Source organism: Hyla sarda, chromosome 3 (assembly GCF_029499605.1).
Source record: "Hyla sarda isolate aHylSar1 chromosome 3, aHylSar1.hap1, whole genome shotgun sequence".
Taxonomy (NCBI): domain Eukaryota; kingdom Metazoa; phylum Chordata; class Amphibia; order Anura; family Hylidae; genus Hyla; species Hyla sarda.
The window spans coordinates 267,665,903-267,687,806 of record NC_079191.1 but is presented as its reverse complement, the minus strand read 5'-3'; the positions used below and the strand labels follow the sequence as shown (position 1 = coordinate 267,687,806).

General features: G+C 44.0%; 1 pseudogene; it reads left to right on the top strand.

The window, feature by feature from the left end:
• Positions 1 to 19,607: 19,607 nt before the first annotated feature.
• Positions 19,608 to 19,716, top strand: LOC130363494 (U2 spliceosomal RNA; annotated as a pseudogene).
• The last annotated feature ends 2,188 nt before the right edge of the window (positions 19,717 to 21,904 follow it).

The window sequence follows — 21,904 nt, the reverse complement described above, 5'->3', positions numbered from 1 at the left end:
GCTTGTTACCACCCCTAACTTATGTTAGTCACTCCCACATAACACTGAGCTCCAATCATAGCCCTATACAGCAGGGTGGCCACGAGGAAACAAAATGTAATCTCAGTGCTCAGAGAGAGGGACCCTGGAGTGGAAGCTGCAGTTTTACACTGTAAAATCACTCCCTCCCCCTCCTCCTCTCAATGAAACAGCTTTACAGTGGCACAATCACCTCCCCCCTCCTCTGCCCTGCACTCCTCTCTCCCCAGTGCTCAGTGTGACAATTCTACTCTCCCTCCCCTCCATTCTCAGTGTGACAGCCCTACGCTGGCAGCTCCCTCCCCTCCCCCCTCTCCTCCGTTATCAGTGTAAAAACATTAGCAAGGAGAGGGGAGAGAACTATGATCTGAATCAGCCGGCATATAGGCAGTGCTGCTCAGCCAATCACTGCAGAACAGAGGGAGGACAGTGTGAATATTCATCAGATGGGAGGGGCTAAGGCCGAGCTCAGTCAGCTCTCTGCAGCACAGGGGTTTTCTGGGTAATTGTCACGTCACGGCCCCTGGATGCTGCTGATAACAGCCTGAATAGGGGGTCGAAAGTCATGAAAACCTGGAACAGCTGAATTTCCTGTCAGACAGAAGAATGCAGATAAAGCTGGTTTCTAAGCAGCATTGGTAATGGAAGTGATTTACAAACCTGTATAACTTTACCTTCAGCACTAAAAGCTGAACAATTGTTTACTGTGAGACTTGTCCTTTAACCCCTTAAGGACACATGACGTTCTCATATGTCTCCATTTCCGAGTCCTTAAGGACACATGACGTATGAGAACGTCATGTGTTTTACCGGCCCCTCGCAACCATCTGGAGCGGAGCCGGTGCCCGATGCCTGCTGAAATCGTTCAGCAGGCATCAGGGCATATCACCCAGGGGGGTCATTATGACCCCCCATGTCGGCGATGGCCGCAGATCGCTGGACAATTCAGTCCAGCGATCTGCGGCGGATTCCGGGTCAATCGGGTCTCCAGTGACCCGGTGACCCGGTATTATTGGCTGATCGGGGCCGTCAGAGACGGCCCCGAACAGCCAGAGCCAGCAGGGGTGAGGTGGCACTGGTGCCACCTCACGATCGCCCTGATTCGTCGGCCGGATTACCGGCCGACCAATCAGGGCGCCTGCTGCGGGTGTCACTCCCGCAACCCGCTCCGCCCCTCTTCCGGAGGTCGTGGGACGTGAGCGGGTGCGGGACGTGCACCTCGGGTGCTGGGAACCCCGATCCCCGGCGCCCCTGTTGGGATCGGGGCCCTAGGAGCAGCGGCGGCGGCGGGGACGACGAGGGACTGACCTGGTGCAGCGAGGATCGTTGGAGGTGAGTGACAGCCTCCTGCTGTTGCTTAGCAACAGCTCCCAGCATGCAAAAAGGGCATGCTGGGAGCTGTAGTTATGCAACAGCAGGAGGCAGACCACCACAACTCCCAGCTTGCCCTTATGGGCATGCTGGGACTTGTAGTTTTGCAACAGCTGGAGGCACATTCTTTCTATGGAAAAGTGTACCTTCAGCTGTTGTATAACTACAACTCCCAGCTTGCACAATCAGCTAAAGTGCATGCTGGGAGTTGTAGTGGTGCATCTGGTGGTTGCATAACTACAACTCCCAGCATGCCCGTTGGCTGTCGGTGACTGCTGAGAGTTGTAGTTTTGCAACAGCTGAAGGCACACTGAGTTAAGTAGCAAACCAGTGTGTCTCCAGCTGTTGCATAACTACAATCCCCAGCATCCCCAGCCAAAGTAGTATGCCTCCAGCTTTTGCATAACTACAACACCCAGCATGCCCTTCCGCTGTCCGTACATGCTGGGGGTTGAAGCTTTTGCAACAGCTGAAGGCACACTGGTTGCAAAACACTGAGTTTGTTACCAAACTCGGTGTTTCACAACCAGTGTGCCTCCAGCTGTTGCAAAACTACAAACTGCCAGCTCAAACTGCCAGCGAGAAACTACTGTGAACCCCCCGCCCGTGTGACTGTACCCTAAAAACACTACACTAAACTAACACACAATAAAATAAAAAGTAAAAAACACTACATATACACATACCCCTACACAGCCCCCCTCCCCTCCCCAATAAAAATGAAAAACGTCTGGTACGCCACTGTTTCCAAAACGGAGCCTCCAGCGGTTGCAAAACTACAACTTCCAGCATGCACTGATAGACCGTACATGCTGGGAGTTGTAGTTTTGCAACAGCTGGATTTCCCCCCCCCCCCAATGTGAACGTACAGGGTACACTCACATGGGCGGAGGATTACAGTAAGTATCCGGCTGCAAATTTGAGCTGCGTAAAATTTTCTGCCGTAGCTCAAACTGCCAGCGAGAAACTACTATGAACCCCCGCCCGTGCGACTGTACCCTAAAAACACTACACTACACTAACACAAAATAAAATAAAAAGTAAAAAACACTACATATACACATACCCCTATACAACCCCCCTCCCCAATAAAAATGAAAAACGTCTGGTACGCCACTGTTTCCAAAACGGAGCCTCCAGCTGTTGCAAAACAACTACTCCCAGTATTGCCAGATAGCCGTTGACTGTCCAGGCATGCTGGGAGTTTTACAACAGCTGGAGGCACCCTGTTTGGGAATCACTGGCGTAGAATACCCCTATGTCCACCCCTATGCAAGTCCCTAATTTAGGCCTCAAATGCGCATGGCGCTCTCACTTTGGAGCCCTGTCGTATTTCAAGGCAACAGTTAAGGGCCACATATGGGGTATGGCCGTACTCGGGAGAAATTGCCTAACAAATTTTGGGGGGTATTTTCTGCTATTACCCTTTTAAAAAATGTAAAATTTTTGGGAAAACAAGCATTTTAGGTAAAAAATATATATATTTTTTTACATATGCAAAAGTCGTGAAACACCTGTAGGGTATTAAGGTTCAAATTACCCCTTGTTACGTTCCCCGAGGGGTCTAGTTTCCAAAATGGTATGCCATGTGTTTTTTTTTTTTGCTGTCCTGGCACCATAGGGGCTTCCTAAATGCGGCATGCCCCCAGAGCAAAATTCGCTTTCAAAAAGCCAAATGTGACTCCTTCTCTTCTGAGACCTGTAGTGCGCCAGCAGAGCACTTTTCACCCCCATATGGGGTGTTTTCTGAATCGGGAGAAATTGGGCTTCAAATTTTGGGGGGTATATTCTGCTATTACCCTTTTTAAAATTGTAAAAATTTTGGGAAACCAAGCATTTTAGGTAAAAAAAAAACATATTTTTTTACATATGCAAAAGTCGTGAAACACCTGTAGGGTATTAAGGTTCACATTACCCCTTGTTACATTCCCCGAGGGGTCTAGTTTCCAAAATGGTATGCCATGTGTTTTTTTTTTTTTGCTGTCCTGGCACCATAGGGGCTTCCTAAATGCGGCATGCCCCCAGAGCAAAATTCGCTTTCAAAAAGCCAAATGTGACTCCTTCTCTTCTGAGACCTGTAGTGCGCCAGCAGAGCACTTTTCATCCCCATATGGGGTGTTTTCTGAATCGGGAGAAATTGGGCTTCAAATTTTGGGGGGTATTTTCTGCTATTACCCTTTTTAAAATTGTAAAAATTTTGGGAAACCAAGCATTTTAGGTTAAAAAAATACATATTTTTTTACATATGCAAAAGTCGTGAAACACCTGTAGGGTATTAAGGTTCACATTACCCCTTGTTACGTTCCCCGAGGGGTCTAGTTTCCAAAATGGTATGCCATGTGTTTTTTTTTGCTGTTCTGGCACCATAGGGGCTTCCTAAATGCGGCATGCCCCCAGAGCAAAATTTGCTTTCAAAAAGCCAAATGTTACTCCTTCTCTTCTGAGACCTGTAGCGCGCCAGCAGAGCACTTTTCACCCCCATATGGGGTGTTTTCTGAATCGGGAGAAATTGTGCTTCAAATTTTGGGGGGTATTTTCCGCTATTACCCTTTTTAAAAATGTAAACATTTTGGGAAAACAAGCATTTTAGGTAAAAAAAAATTTTTTTTTTACATATGCAAAAGTCGTGAAACACCTGTAGGGCATTAAGGTTCACGTTACCCCTTGTTACGTTCCCCGAGGGGTCTAGTTTCCAAAATGGTATGCCATGTGTTTTTTTTTTTGCTGTCCTGGCACCATAGGGGCTTCCTAAATGCGGCATACCCCCCAAAAACCATTTGTCGCTCCTTCCCTTCTGAGCCCTCTACTGCGCCCACCGAACAATTAACATAGACATATGAGGTATGTGCTTACTCGAGAGAAATTGGGTTTCAAATACAAGTAAAAATTTTCTCCTTTTTACCCCTTGCAAAAATTCAAAAATTGGGTCTACAAGAACATGCGAGTGTAAAAAATGAAGATTTTGAATTTTCTCCTTCACTTTGCTGCTATTCCTGTGAAACACCTAAAGGGTTAATACACTTACTGAATGTTTTTTTTGAATAATTTAGGGGGTGTAGTTTTTATAATGGGGTATTTTATGGGGTATTTCTAATATGAAGACCCTTCAAATCCACTTCAAACCTGAACTGGTCCCTGAAAAATAGTGAGTTTGAAAAGTTTGTGAAAAATTTCAAAATTGCTGCTGAACTTTGAAGCCCTCTGGTGTCTTCCAAAAGTAAAAACTCATAAATTTTATGATGCAAACATAAAGTAGACATATTGTATATGTGAACCCAAAAAAATATATTTTGAATATCCATTTTCCTTACAAGCACAGGGCTTCAAAGTTCGAAAAATGCTAAATTTTCATTTTTTTCATCAAATTTTGGGATTTTTCACCAAGAAAGGATGCAAGTTACCATAAAATTTTACCACTAAGTTAAAGTAGAATATGTCACGAAAAAACAATCTCAGAATCAGAATGATGAGTAAAAGCATTCCAGAGTTATTAATGTTTAAAGTGACAGTGGTCAGAATTGCAAACAACAAAAATATCTCACACTCATGTAAATGCTTTAGGAATTGTAGCCTATGTCATTTTCCATTTCCTGCCACTGTTATGTACACTAACTGTTCTCTTCTTTCTCTTTCGTCTGCGAGATGCCCTGCCCGGCCAGTAGGTGCTCTTGCGAGCAAAAATAATACACGTAATCAAAAAGGTAACCTAGGTAAGGTTTATCTGTTGTGTTCTAGGAGTAAGAGCGAGTAGCCAATGGACCCTTGTAGCCATTTCATTGGTAGAAAGCCTCAGGCAAGCCAGTAAAACCCTCAGTGTACTAAACAGGTAGCTAATATGGCAAAAATGTCTAGTGAGATTCAAAAATGTCTAGTGAAATTCAAAAATGTTAAGTAGGATGTATCTCATGTATGATAATGTCATCCTGTTACTAAATTCATGAACCAAGTAATCCTGTTCATGAGTTTACCCGTGCTTATGTTTGCAACTAAAAGGTTATTTAACTTCTTGTAGTGTTTATACAGCCTGACTAATGGACATTTCAAAAGTTATGCCCAGGACTGTTATAAAGCAACCTTCACTTCGTCCCTCTGTCTTAGGGGACAGACGTCGAGGCCGACTTATTTTAAGTAAGGGGGTTTGTGGTGTCCCGGTATCTTATTTAATACCCTGCCTTGTATGGTGGTTCCCAAAGTCAGAGTTACTACGTTCAGGTAGGGTCTCCCAGGGGGGACAGCCCCTAGTCGCCTCCTACTTTTCTAATTTTATAGTGTTTATGTGTACATATTTAATAGTGTGTATATTTAATATAATGCATATTAGTGTGCTTACCTTGATAGCATTGCAGGACCTTCGGTTAAGTGACCATGTTGATTCCTCTATGCTATGTTGGAGGACCTTTGGAGGTCCTTGGGTCATATGCTTACCCATAACTCTATGTAAAGATGATTGACAGAAGTATTGGATCAATTAGCTCTAGTCCAGCCCTTGCCCATATAAGGGAGCTGTAGCCAATGATCGCTCTCTTGGGTTGCTGCTCTAGTGGATGCCGGACTAGCAGGACGGATTTGCGCAACTTTCAAAGACAAGCTAGGCCAGAAAACCTGCCGGCCTCAGCTTAAACTAAACCGTGAGTCCTTAACTAAATCCCCGCTAAAGCTATCGTGAGTACAGGACCAAAACTAAATCCCCTAAATTCAGTGGAACAGCGAATATCAGTCTACGGACCCTAAATGATTAAGGTTCCAACCGCTGTCAATCTCTAAGAGACTTTGCCTGTATAGAGACCGTTCCGGTTATGAAGCTTGCATAAAATCTTAAGTAAAGTTCCGACTGTTTTCAGCAAACTCTCTGGTTGTGGACATTCAATTATTCTATACCTTCCTATCGCTCTTGGGAAGGGTGGCGGTAGGACAAGCATTACAGAGGAGCCCACACCCTGGCGTCACGAATAGAAAGGGTTGAACAAGCACCCTTTAGTAACCACACAGCTACATCCCATATTCCCTACTCCCAAAGGCTATCACAATAACACAACCTGCTGTGCTATTATATAAAGCGGTATATGGCAAAAAATGTATACAGTGTAGCAGACTTTTAACAACATGGAAGTTTATGTATGGCTGACATTACTAAGTGGCACCTGTAATAAGTATTCATTGGACACACGAGCTTTAAATTAAAGTAATTACCAAAAGTGTTTGTCCCTGCAGCTATTACCTGTGTGATTCTGTGAGGAGACCAGATACAGGGCAGGACAAGCAAGGCCCTGTGCAGGCTCCTGGCTTGTCAATCATCCAGATGTGTGATTCGGGAGCATGTCACAGCATGTTTTTTTTCCTTCCTATTTCCCTTGCATCCCTACTGGTTCCCTAAGGGAGTCCGGTACCGGCCTGAGTGCAGAAGAGCACATAGCCCTGCTTGTCATCAGTGTACAGAGCCCTGCTTGTCCTCAGTGTACAGAGCCCTGCTTGTCCTCGGTGTACAGAGCCCTGCTTGTCCTCAGTGCACAGAGCCCTGCTTGTCCTCAGTGTACAGAGCCCTGCTTGTCCTCAGTGTACAGAGCGCTGCTTGTCCTCAGTGCACAGAGCCCTGCTTGTCCTCAGTGCACAGAGCCCTGCTTGTCCTCAGTGTACAGTGCCCTGCTTGTCCTCAGTGTACAGAGCCCGGCTTGTCCTCAGTGTACAGAGTCCTGCCTGTGCTCAGTGTACAGAACCTTGCTTGTCCTCAGTGTACAGAGCCCTGCTTGTCCTCAGTGTACAAACCCCTGCTTGTCCTAAGTGTACAGAGCCCTGCTTGTCCTCAGTGCACAGAGCCCTGCTTGTCCTCAATGTAAAGAGCCCTGCTTGTCCTCAGTGTACAGAGCCCTGCTTGTCCTCAGTGTACAGAGCCCTGCTTGTCCTCACTGCACAGAGCCCTGCTTGTCCTCAGAGCAAAGAGCCCTGCTTGACCTCAGAGCACAGAGCCCTGCTTGTCCTCAGAGCACAGAGCCCTGCCTGCCCTTAGTGTACATAGCCCTGCTTGCCGTCAGTGTACAGAGCCCTGCTTGTCCTCAGTGCACAGAGCCCTGCTTGTCCTCAGTGTACAGAGCCCTGCTTGTCCTCAGTGTACAGACCCCTGCTTGTCCTCAGTGTACAGACCCCTGCTTGTCCTCAGTGTACAGACCCCTGCTTGTCCTCAGTGTACAGAGCCCTGCTTGTCCTCAGTGTACAGAGCCCTGCTTGTATTCAGTGCACAGAGCCCTGCTTGTCTTCAGTGCACAGAGCCCTGCTTGTCCTCAGTGTAAAGAGCCCTGCTTGTCCTCAGTGTACAGAGCCCTGCTTGTCCTCAGTGCACAGAGCCCTGCTTGTCCTGAGTGTACAGAGCCCTGCTTGTCCTCACAGCACAGTGCCCTGCTTGTCCTCAGTGTACAAACCCCTGCTTGTCCTCAGTGTACAGACCCCTGCTTATATTCAGTGCACAGAGCCCTGCTTGTCCTCAGTGTACAGAGCCCTGCTTGTCCTCAGTGTACAGAGTCCCGCTTGTCCTCAGCGTACAGAGCCCTGCTTGTCCTCAGTGCACAGAGCCCTGCTTGTCCTCAGTGCACAGAGCCCTGCTTGTCCTCATTGTACAGAGCCCTGCTTGTCCACAGTGTACAGTGCCCTACTTGTCCTCAGAGCACAGAGCTCTGCTTGCCCTCAGTGCACAGAGCCCTGCTTGTCCTCAGTGTACAGAGCCCTGCTTGTCCTCAGTGTACAGAGCCCTGCTTGTCCTCAGTGTACAGAGCCCTGCTTACCCTCAGTGTACAGAGCCCTGCTTGTCCTCAGTGTACAGAGCCCTGCTTGTCCTCAGTGTACAGAGCCCTGCTTGTCCTCAGTGTACAGACCCCTGCTTGTCCTCAGTGTACAGAGCCCTGCTTGTATTCAATGCACAGAGCCTTGCTTGTCTTCAGTGCACAGAGCCCTGCTTGTCCTCAGTGTACAGAGATCTGCTTGTCCTCAGTGTACAGAGTCCTGCTTGTCCTCAGCGTACAGAGCCCTGCTTGTCCTCAGTGTACAGAGCCCGGCTTGTCCTCTGTGTACAGTGCCCTGCTTGCCCTCAGTGTACAGAGCCCTGCTTGTCCTCACTTCACAGAGCCCTGCTTGTCTTCGTTGCAGAGAGCCCTGTTTGTCCTCAGTGTACAGAGCCCTGCTTGTCCTCACAGCACAGAGCCCTGCTTGTCCTCAGTGTACAGAGCCCTGCTTGGCCTCAGTGTACAGGCCCCTGCTTGTTCTCAGTGTACAGAGCCCTGCTTGTCCTCAGTGTACAGAGCCCTGCTTGTATTCAGTGCACAGAGCCCTGTTTGTCCTCAGTGCACAGAGCCCTACTTGTCCTCAGTGTACAGAGCCCTGCTTGTCCTCATTGTACAAAGCCCTGCTTGTCCTCAGTGAACAGAGCCCTACTTGTCCTCAGAGCACAGAGCCCTGCTTGTCCTCACTTTACAGAGTCCTGCTTGTCCTCAGTGTACAGAGTCCTGCCTGTGCTCAGTGTTCAGAACCTTGCTTGTCCTCAGTGTACAGAGCCCTGCCTGCCCTCATTGTACAGAGCCCTTCTTGTCCTCCCTGCACAGAGCCCTTCTTGTCCACAGTGCACAGAGCCCTTCTTGTCCACAGTGCACAGAGCCCTGCTTGTCCTCAGTGTACAGAGCCCTGCTTGTCCTCAGTGCACAGAACCCTACTTGTCCTGAGTGTACAGAGCCCTACTTGTCCTCAGTGTACAGAGCCCTGCTTGTCCTCATTGTACAAAGCCCTGCTTGTCCTCAGTGTACAGAGCCCTGCTTGTCCTCAGAGCACAGAGCCCTGCTTGACCTCAGAGCACAGAGCCCTGCTTGTCCTCAGCGCACAGAGCCCTGCTTGTCCTCAGTGTACAGAGTCCTGCTTGTCCTCAGTGTACAGAGCCCTGCCTGTGCTCAGTGTACAGAACCCTGCTTGTCCTCAGTGCACAGAGCCCTGCTTGTCCTCAGAGCACAGAGCTCTGCTTGTCCTCAGTGCACAGAGCCCTGCTTGTCCTCAGTGCACAGGGCCCTGCTTGTCCTCAGTGCACAGAGCACTGCTTGTCCTCAGTGCACAGAGTCCTGTCTGTGCTCAGTGTACAGAACCCCGCATGTCCTCAGTGTACAGAGCCCTGCTTGCCCTCAGTGTACAGACCCCTGCTTGTCCTCAGTGCACAGAGCCCTGCTTGTCCTCAGTGCACAGAGCCCTGCTTGTCTTCAGTGCACAGAGCCCTGCTTTTGTTCAGTGCACAGAGCCCTGCTTGTCTTCAGTGCGCAGAGCCCTGTTTATTTTTAGTGCACAGAGCCCTGCTTGTCCTCAGTGCACAGAGCCCTGCTTGTTTTCATTGCACAGAGCCTTGCTTGTGCTCCCACACATCCTATATTTCTTTTACTCACAGAGACACACAGACAATAGCGGCAGAGACAAAAATATACACATTTTTAACCAAAGTATCTTACTAATATACATGTAATGTTATTTTCTAAATTATATAAAAGGTTTTTGTTATTGACAGGTACACCTTATGAAAGGTTATACTACTACTAGGCTGTGGGGAATACAACATTTCCTGACATTGGCCCGCAGAATGTACATTGCAGTTCACAGTATACAGAGAATAAAGCACTGATCAAAGCAGAATTCATCTTCTAAAATTGAAGTCATGAAGAATTTGAGATTAAACAGTATCCAATGTAGCTCTTCCTCTGGTGACTATGTGTAATTCAGATTGGATTATATGCTTATGCAAAGACTACTCTTTAAATCAATTGGTTTAAGATGTAATAGCAAACACATCTTATGGACAAAAATGGTTTCTGGGGAAAAGCAGACAAGTTTTCTTTCTGTCATATAAAGTAGCTCACCTCTACTGCTTTTTCCCATGGAGCAATGCATGGCTCGCAAGTCTCTATATATTACTTTAGTGGTCTTCTTAAAGGAGATACACTACTGCTTTAGTTTCTTCTGTGATAAAATCTCTTAAAGAAGAGGTGATCTTGAAGGAGCTTGCTGTGTAAAGCCGTTCTTCCACATGTTGCTCCTATTTTTGTGTGAGGGTGACTAGTTTTAGCTTGCTTTAGCTGGTGTGTGAGCTTTGAATTCCTTCTCTTCATTTAACAGCTGGTTTAAGCTGCTTGTAGTTCTGTTCAAGATGCTGGAAGCAGGAAAGAAATGCTGCATTGAAGCAATATTAATGGAAAAGGGACATTAAGTCCTTCACTAGGGAACGTAGTAGTGCAATGACCACCAAAGAAAGGTTACATCTAAAATGAGAAACAAAAATACTGGGAACATACTGTACCTGTTATACATTGCAAAATGCATGTCTGGCCTACAGTCAGGTACTCCCCCTTTACATTATGTGCATAAAATAGCAAAACACATTGCACATTGTGATGCCTGTAGTTCTGACAATGTCACTTACCACTCCTTCTAGGTCCTAATCCATACCCCGCACTGTGTTCCTGGCCACTGCTATGCTCCTGTCCCTCCTCAGTTCCTAGGTGAATCCTGTTGGGATTTAAATGGACAGTGCCCATCTCTAAAATCTGTTCCCTTCCTATCACAACTCGAAAGCATCTATTTAATGCTGTTCCTACCAACCTTAATTGTTAACTCTGAACCTGTGCCGCCTGCTTTGATTCTTTGGCCTGTTATTCACTCTGCCTGTTCCTACAGTATCAAATTGCCTCTCCTGTGTTTGACCTGTCTTGCTGACTACGCTTACTTGCCTGTACCCCGCACCATGCCATGCACCAGTACCATCTGGTCTGCTGGGCCAGCCAATACCTAAAAAAGGACCATACTTCTGGAGCAACCTGGTTCCTCTAGCAGCTTTTGCATCCTGGAGCAGGATAAAGGGTAAAGACCTACAGGGCATAAACTCCGCTCCCAGATGTGGCACAAAGTCAAGCTGGTTCAGTAGCATTGTGGGTTCACACCCATTGCCTGTTACACATAGCACTGTATTTGTACAATATCACTGAATACATATTGGTGTTACCAGATACTAAACTGCGATATAGATATAAAGACTGAATTTACCCAGGCACATGTGGTGTCCTACATACACAACCTCGATGATGCTAGGCTTCCTTCTTGCCCACAACAAAGATTCAGATTGGAGCTACTTCTTCTGAAAATACTGCTTACAAATCCTTTCTTTGCTGACATTCATACAGGAATTTGTAGTTCAGCCTGCCATAACACTATTTCTTCTCTGTAGGGCCCCTGTTATTCTCCACAATGCAATATTACTCTGTTGCCAAGATATATTTATATAAATGCTATACTATGACATCTTGCATATTCCTTGACAAACAAATCTAAAGACACTGGCTTAGTTTTCATCCCATCTGAAGAGTCATGGGGTAAATGAGATATTGCCCAGGTTTCTGTATAACTATCTATTGAAATGAACTTGCTTGTTCTGCAGGGTCATGGTAATGTTAACACAGGGTAATGGTGGAGTTGGCAGAAATAGGCGTTGGCCAAACAAGTGAACATATTGCATGTGTCTTGCCAGCTGTGCTAACATACATAAATTACTAAGTGCTGAAAAACATATTACAACTTTCACCAGAGCTTATGATCAACACAAAGTACAGTAGTAATATAATTCCAGTTTCAAGGTCACTGTAGATTTACTGCCAGGCTAGTATTTATTAATCTATATAGGTTACAGAGGAGACAATAAAAAGTATGTGTGAATGCTATGAAATAAAAACAGATATGGTTTCCAATTTATGAAAGGAAAAGGACCTTAAGAAGGGGGGGGGGGTTGAGCTAAAGCTATTTTATTTTTTCTGTCCTGTTACACCAGCAAGACAACGGTTAACTTTAACTCAACCTTATTAGTATCTGCTATGTAAACACAAATGGTTTTCTCATTCTTTGCCTGTGTCAACATAATATAGCCTGGTCCTGGTTCTTCCCTGTATATACAGCCTTTATGGATTCCTTTTTTATAGCCACTCGTTGCTGTGATCACATTATAGTCCTGCTGCTGTGACCGCGTTCCAGTTCTGCTGATATGACCACATTCCATTTGTGATCTGGTTTTCATGTTCCTCATGCCTTTGTTCCTGTTCTGTCCTATTCTATGCTTTTCATCGGATCTGGTATCAGCTTTTTCATCCTTGCTTTGTCCATCTATCAACTGGTGGCCATTCTCAGGACAACAACCTGAAGATCCTCTTATTTGAATTTTTGACCGGATGTGACAAGTCTACAACCGGTGGCGGCATCTACAGATGCTTCCTTACATTTGAACTTTTCATGTCTACTTCTATCTTGTGTATTCTCCTTTATTCAAATAATGTACAAATGTGACATTATCCTTGGCATTCTTCAGATTTATTTCCAAAAAATGTATATTTCATTTGCATGCCTACATTCAATTCTACAATAACATTTTCCCCCAAAAAATAGATGGGGAACAAAATGACTTGATAATAAAGTGAGAATCAAGCATGAATGTGTAGAAGAATCTGACATTATTTGTAGTAAAAGCCTGTTTAAAATAGTGAGGACTGAGAAGGTTCTTTATATAGTTATTAGAACAATATTACTTGCACGGCAGGTTGTATGGTTCATCATAATTACTGCGAATGGAGGTTTGTTGTGGGTTTTGCAAAACTAGCATGGATTTACAACAGGAATTAAATAGACTCTACATGATCCCATCATAACACAGATCTATCTTATATCACCAGCTGATACATAGATCCCATGTCATTTGTCAAAGGCCTCCTACTGTAAAGACTTACCTTGATAAAAAAGGCCTCCTACTGTAAACACTTACCTTGATAAAAAGGCCTCCTACTGTAAAGACTTACCTTGATAAAATGGCCTCCTACTGTAAAGACTTACCTTGATAAAATGGCCTCCTACTGTAAAGACTTACCTTGATAAAAAGGCCTCCTACTGTAAACACTTACCTTGATAAAAAGGCCTCCTACTGTAAACACTTACCTTGATAAAATGGCCTGCTACTGTAAAGACTTACCTTGATAAAAAGGCCTCCTACTGTAAACACTTACCTTGATAAAAAGGCCTCCTACTGTAAACACTTACCTTGATAAAATGGCCTCCTACTGTAAACACTTACCTTGATAAAAAGGCCTCCTTCTATACAGACATACTTTCCATGAATATGTTGTTGTGTTGTTAAGAGCAAATTACTGGTTTAGTTTATGAGCCATGTAATATAGGAAAGAGGTTAGCGGCAATATAAATTACTTGGCAATAAAGATCTTAACCTAAATGCAAACATCTTTACATTTGTTATACATAAAATCCATTTGTATGATAATGTACAACCTGTGTTTCAGCTAAAGTCAGGCTCTGGACAGTCTTTTATTTTCCATGGGTCCAATTCCATAAGAAGTTTATTTTTGGTGTCCTAGCCATAGCGGTCACAGTTGTCAGTGGGCCAATAAGGAAGGGGGGTAATGTTGGGCCCTGGAAAGGTGAGTAATCATTCGACCTCAGGTATGATGCATTAACACTTTTACTTACCTTGTGCTTCTGGCTGATAATTATTAGGGCACTGCATGTCAATATTTATTTTATTTATATATTTGATGCTATTTTGTATTGCCTAGATAATGAGGACACGCATCCTGAAATCTAACTGCCTGCCCACTAGCTGCAAAAACTAAGAGGGAATAGTCCCAGCAACATCAAAGTTATGGCAAGCTAAAGCCAGCGGCAATGAAATGAAGTTCCCCAAGGAGGGTAGGTGCCCAATCTGACCTTGTGTACCACATAGTTTATTAATATTTTACAATTAGACTTTACTTTGCTAATTCTTGTGTTAAAAGATTAAATGTTAGTCCAAATGAAAATGTCACCAAATTTCACTGTGCTCTAATTCTTCATATTGAAAACATTCAGAACTTTTACTACAGGTTTTTACTACAAACATGTTACATTTCAAGATTAAATGTTTAATATAATACTTGTTAGCTAATTATTTGCTGAAATTCCATGACTTACGTCTGGCTTATTGAGTAGAAGTAAGTTATGGTGGCCATACACAATTGATATTGCTATTTTGGAGCACCAGTCAACCATCATATGTGTATGTGGGTGTCCTGACTCCTCGGATCGATGTCAAGGGAAGATTAGCCATGAGATATGAGCCACTGAAAGAGATGTCTGGAAGTGGCTCATTTTCCTCTTTTTATTGAAAACGTGTATGCTCAGTCAAGTGAATTGTACATGTGAATGGGGGAGGTGTTGGAAGAAATAACTGTAGTCCATGAGCATTCAGCCATCATGCGAATGGCTACCTTTAGAAAGCTCAACTATTTTAATGCAGGGAGTCAGACCCCTGCAAATCTAATATAATATACCCTATTTATAATACTATATATCCTGATGATAGGCCATTAATTTTCAAAGGCCGGATTACCTCTTCATTTGTTAATGAACATTAGAGAAGAAAATCCATTAGGGAAAAAAACAACAGTAACAACAAAAAACTAGTCTTACCAAATACCTATTGAAACCTTTTTTCTGTCTTCTTCTGCCCCATTCTATAGCTTATGGTGATGACATCTTGCATCTGTGATATATCCTACATTAGTAGCCACAAATATCTCATCCTCATTGATGAAAATGTTACCTCTGCTTTCTGCTATAAGAGAACACGGCAATACGTTATAGTGTAATGTCCAACAATGAGTTTTATTAAGAAAATATGTCTTCATTCTATGTATATGATTTATTATAGTTTACAAAGTAAAGCTGACACTGCAAGGAGGTATGGCAAGGGTTAATTGCACTACACACATGTGATGCATAGGTCACACGTACTACACCTAATTTCCTCCACACTGACAGGATGTTCATTGTCCACTACAAGTCTAAGGGAGCTTTCAGGAGAAAGGCAGATACCAAAGGTCCTGATAGCAACTCCTCTGCAGATTAAGTTTTTTTTTTTAATACTTCCATTTTTATTAAGCTTTTCATTTATACATTAACTCAGCAAAGGCACATTACATTCCTCAAAGATTTAAACAACAATATTCTCCCCACATTTATGGAGGAAGGATTCCATGAAGGGGGGAAGAAAACAAAATAAACCTGGACAAAACAAAACACACCAAAACAAAACAAAATAAAAACATATTATACTTTTCTCTCTCTCTCTTCCCCTCACCCAATCTCTGTCAATCCATCTCCGCCATATCAACCAAAATTTATCTTCATTCCCTCTTTTAAAATATATGGCTTTTTCCCAAGCAACTATTTTTTCCATCTTTTGAACAAAGTGCAGTCTGGATGGTGGATTTGGGTTTTTCCAGCGCTGGGCTATCAACTTGCGCGCATTATATAATAGTCTGCCCACCGCTAACTTAGTGTTGTCTTCTATCGGCAGTTCCTCCACATAACCCAGTATACATATTTTAACCTTCCTATCAATATCAACCTCATATATTCTATAATTTCTTCCCAATATCTTTTAATAACTGGGCATTCCCACAACATATGGAGCAGATCAGCACTAGAGCATATACACAGAGGACATTTTGCCACTTCTAGATAACCTATTTTAGCCAGGAATGCTGGAGTCTGATACACCCGATACAATATATACAGCTGGGATAGTCTCGCACCCTTACCCAGTGCCTGATTGGGTACACTACTCATGATATTATTCCATTGATCCAATGCCACCTGTTGCTCTTCTCTCCATTTATAAAAAGCTGGTATGTTTTGCTTTTCCCAGCCCTTCATAGCTATAAGTTGGTATAGTTTTGAAATGAATCATTTCTTCCTATCGTCCTTTATTATAAAATATAATGCTATGTCTTTGCTTAATTTAATATCCGTGTATTTTTGTTGGGCAGACATCGCATGCCTCAGCTGTAGATATTGGAAGAAGGCATATCGGGGTAAATCAAATTCCTCCTGTAACTCCAAAAAGGAGCTTTTATTTTCCCCTACATATATGTCCTGACTCCCGCTTTTTCCCATTTTACAAAACCTTCCAATTTACTTAACTCCTTAAGTGTATCATTCCCCCATATTGGGGTATACTCATTAACCTGACCGACTCCTCTAATCTTTTTTATGCTATTCCATACCCTGTGCATTAGATCAAGCGTAGGGAGTTATTGATTTTTCTTTTCCTAAACTCGCCTTTTTCTAAAGAAAGTAGTAAATTATTTTCTCCTCTCCCTATACTCTTTATCATTCCGTCCAGAATATTTCCGTTGTCCCCTTTGTACCAATTCCTAAAGTATTGGGCCTGAGCAGCCAAAAAATACCATCAGGGGTTAGATAAAGCTAGCCCTCCCTCAGATTTGGGATGCTGCAAATACTCTAGTTTTAATTTTGGTTTACGGGCGTTCCAGATTAATTCCCTAAATTGTATGTTGATCCTCTGGAAAAGGCTTAATGGTAACTAAACCGGTGCATTATGTAACAAATATAATAATTGAGGCATTAAAATCATAAGACTACGTTACATCTAAAGTTTTGCAAGTAAATTTGCCTTGCACCTTTTTCTCATCTCCTTGTGTCTTATTATCTAAATGCACCACAACACCAAAGGCAAACTGACCAACATTACCAGTACACATTATGAAGGAATGCTCCCCAAGAGGACAGCCATATTACCACCACATGCACATTAAATGGGACTGCCACACCACTTGCAGCACCATAGATATGTCGGTAGACATACTAGTTCCAGCATACACCCTGGGTGGCCACAATAGACCACACAAGCCCTTGAGTATATAATATTGTGTACATTATCAGGTGACATTGCTTGTCTTTCAAGTTATGTTTCATAGTTTTTGTACTTGATCTATTTTAGGTGCTGTCTATGAAAGTAAAGTAACTCATAGGTAAGTGATTCTTAATATCCTAGTTTTGTTGACAAAAAGCTTAGAAATCTGATTTTCCTAGTTCTAAGTTTTAAGTAGTCAAAGCAAACATATGTCACAGCATCCATAGGTGTTTATGCATACCCCTTCCCTTCAATTCGTAGCCCTTCCCTTTAATTCGTACCCCTTCCCTTCAATTAGTACCCCTTCCCTTCAATTCCTTGTTTGAACTTGATGGATAGTCTTTTTTCAACCACAACAACTATGTAACTATGTAATCATAACAAGCATTTATTCTCGCATACACAAATCTACAATGTTTTGACATAGTATAGGTCTTTAGCAAGCATGACTGACAAAGACCTATATTAGGTCAAAACTTTATAGCACAACCTGGCTATTTACTATCTATGTATATTATACAGTCATGGCCGTAAGTGTTGGCACCCCTGAAATTTTTCTAGAAAATGAAGTATTTCTGCCAGAAAAGGATTGCAGTAACACATGTTTTGCTATACACATGTTTATTCCCTTTGTGTGTATTGGAACTAAACCAAAAAAGGGAGGAAAAAAAGCAAATTGGACATAATGTCACACCAAACTCCAAAAATGGGCTGGACAAAATTATTGGCGCCCTTAACTTAAAATTTGGTTGCACACCCTTTGGAAAAAATATCTGAAATCAGTCGCTTCCAATAACCATCAATAACCTTCTTACACCTCTCAGCCAGAATGTTGGACCACTCTTCCTTTACAAACTGCTCCAGGTTTCTCTTATTGGAAGGGCGCCTTTTCCCAACAGCAATTTTAAGATCTCTCCACAGGTGTCCAATGGGATTTATATCTGGACTCATTGCTGGACACTTAAGAATTCTCCAGCGCTTTGTTGCCATCCATTTCTGGGTGCTTTTTGATGTATGTTTGGGGTCATTGTCCTGCTGGAAGACCCAAGATCTTAGACGCAAACCCACCTTTCTGACACTGGGCTGTGCAGTGCTACCCAAAATCTGTTGGTAAGTCTCAGATTTCATGATGCCTTGCACACATTCAAGGCCCCCAGTACCAGAGGCAGCAAAACAACCACAAAACATAATTGAACCTCCACCATATTTCACTGTAAGTACTGTGTTCTTTTCTTTTCTTTGTAGGCCTCATTCCATTTTTGGTAAACAGTAGAATGATGTGCTTTACCAAAAAGCTCCATCTTGGTCTCATCTGTCCACAAGACGTTTTCCCAGAAAGATTTTGGATTACTCAAATTCATTTTGGCAAAAAGTCTTACTTTTTTATGTCTGTGTCAGCAGTGGGGTCCTCCTGGGTCTCCTTCCATAGTGTTTCATTTCATTTAAATGTCGACAGATAGTTTGCGCTGACACTGATGCTCCCTGAGCCTGCAGATTGTTGATATTTTTTCCACAATTTTGGTTCTCAAGTCCTCAGACAGTTCTCTTCTCCTCTTTCTGTTGTCCATGCTTAGTGTGGAACACACAGGCACACAATGCAAAGACTAAGTGAACTTCTCTCCTTTTTATCTGCTTTCAGGTGTGATTTTTTTTATCACCCATACCTGTTACTTGCCCCAGGGGAGTTTAAGGGAGCATCCCATGCTTGAAACAATCTTGTTTTTCTACAATTTTGAAAGGGTGCCAATAATTTTGTCCAGCCCATTTTTGAAGTTTGGTGTGACATTATGTCCAATTTGCTTTTTTTCCCTACCTTTTTTGGTTTAGTTCCAATACACACAAAAAGAATAAAGTATATAGCAAAACATGTGTTACTGCAATCCTTTTCTGTGAGAAATACTTCATTTTCTAGAAAAATTTCAGGGGTGCCAACATTTACGGCCATGACTGCAAATGTTTATGTACTATACATATTTGTATTATGTAATGAACTGTATGAAATGTCAGACATAACATATCTAGGCCTTCAGCACCTGAAATACATACACCGCTCAAAAATATAAAGGGAACACTAAGATACATCCTAGATCTGAATAAATGAACTGATCGTATGAAATACTTTCGTTTTTACATAGTTGAATGTGCTGACAACAAAATCACACAAAAATTATTAATGGAAATCAAATTTATCAACCCATGGAGGTCTGGATATTGAGGCACACTCAAAATCAAAGTGGAAAACAACACTACAGGCTGATCCAACTTTGATGTTATGTCCTAGTCAGTAGTGTGTGTGGCCTCCACATGCCCGTTTGACCTCCCCACAAGGCCTGGACATGCTCCTGATGAGGTGACAGATAGTCTCCTGATGTCCTCCCAGACCTGGACTAAAGCATCCACCAACTCCTGAACAGTCTATGGTGCAATGTGGCATTGGTGTATAGAGTGAGACATGATGTCCCAGATCGCTTCTCGGCCTTATGGCTAAGATCAAGTGTAGTATCTGTTCTTATCAGTTTCATACTGGTGGAGAAGTCCCATCAGTGTGGGGCTGGTGGGGATGGGTGCTGCATGGAGGGGGCAGGTGTACCAGGGCATTCCGAGGCTGGTTCTGAGGAATCAGCCCTGATGTGACCTGTTTCCTCCCTGTCTTGCCATGAGGTAGAGGGGTGTAGAGCCGAGGTACTTCTGTGCCTCGGGGAATGGTGACCCTGAGGTGCCGAAACTCACTGGGTGTTATAACTCACTGAGTGAAAGCACTGCACCATTACTCTTCACCTTTGGCACTCACCCTTGGTATCCCGGCCTTCTCGCTAGGATCCGGGAAATTTTTATAGATCCGGCTGGATGACGGGGCAGTATGTCTGCACTTATTTATTTTTTGTGTTTTGTCACTGTGCCACTTTTACGTGTTGTTTTGTACACAGGATTGGCAGGATGCGGTAGCCCTTCTGGGTGTCCCTCCTGGCGGTCTAGGGGAGGTGTGTGTGGCCATTAGGTTCCTCACCTCCCTGCAACCCCTGGGCATCTTGGCTTTGGTCAAGATGCCACCAGTATACGGCTCCTTGGCTGATACCTTGGCTAACGCCTAGGTTGAAGCCAGGAACATTTTCGGCCCCTTAGTAGCTTCGGTGAAAAGGGGCATCGAACCTGGATCCTTGAAGGTGCCTTTTGGTCCGGAGGTGAAGGGTAGGTTTGTTGGGGGGCCTCTATCCTGTTGGAGAAGGGCTTAGCGATAGACCGCATCCTTTGTGCACGTTTTTTTAGTGTGACACGTTTGCACTTTTTCTTGCACTTTGGGTGATAGAGAGCACTTGCCTCGGCAAAAAAAAAAAGAATGGTGTCCCAGATGTGCTCAATCGGATTCAGGTCTGAGGAACGGTTGGGCCAGTCCATAGCATCAATGCCTTCCTCTTGCAGGAACTGCTGACACACTCCAGCCACATGAGGTCTAGCATTGTCTTGCATTAGGAGGAACCCAGAACCAACCACACCAGCATATGGTCTCACAAGGGGTCTGAGGATCTCATCTCGGTACCTAATGGCAGTCAGGCTACCTCTGGCAAGCACATGGAGGGCTGTGCGGACCCACAAAAATGCCACCCCACACCATTACTGACCCACTGCCAAACCAGTCATGCTGGAGCATGTTGCAGGCAGCAGAACGTTCTGCACGGTGTCTCCAGACTCTGTCACATGTGCTCAGTGTGAACCTGTTTTCATCTGTGAAGAGCACACGGCACCAGTGGCGAATTTGCCAATTTGGTGTTCTCTGGCAAATGCCAAACGTCATGCACAGCGTTGGGCTGTAAGCGCAGCCCCCACCTGTGGACTACGGGTCCTCATACCACCCTCATGGAGTCTGTTTCTGACCGTTTGAGTGGACACAGGCACATTTTGCAGGGCTCTGACAGTGCTACTCCTGCTCCTCCTTCCACAAAGGCAGGGATAGCAGTCCTACTGCTGGGTTGTTGCCCTCCTACGGCCTCCTCCACATCTCCTGATTTACTGGCCTGTCTCCTGGTAGCGCCTCCATGCTCTGGACACTACGCTGACAGACACAGCAAACCTTCTTGCCACAGCTCACATTAATGTGCCATCCTGGATGAGCTGCACTACCTGAGCCACTTGTGTGGGTTGTAGACTCCGTCTGATGCTACCTCTAGAGTAAAAGCACCACTAGCATTCAAAAATGACCAAAACATCAGCCAGGAAGCATAGGAACAAAGAAGTGGTCTGTGGTCACCACCTGCAAAACCACTCCTTTATTGGGGGTGTCTTGCTAATTGCCTATAATTTCCACCTGTTGTCTGTTTCATTTGCACAACAGCATGTGAAATTGATTGTCAATCAGTGTTGCTTCCTGAGTGGACAGTGTGATTTCACGGAAGTGTGATTGACTTGGAGTTACATTGTGTTCCCTTTATTTTTTGAGCAATGTACTTTACTGTCCAGCAAACCTTCTATACTGCAGTCACCTGACTACTCTGGTGGGTAGCAGCTGGCACAGCTTGTGTAGGCTCCTCACTGAAACAATACCTAACTGCTCAGACTACACTGTAAAGCTCTTGTCCAGAGTGAAGTTTCCCTATGGAGGTTATCCTCAGCCACTTTATGTTTTATCAGCTGACCCCTTGTTACAAGAGAATCTAGTCAATGCTTGAGGATCCTTACTGGAACCCAGCCCAGATTTGCAGATGAGCACACAAGTTTGAGATTACCAGCATGCATTTTGTATGTATATTGGGGAAGATATATCAA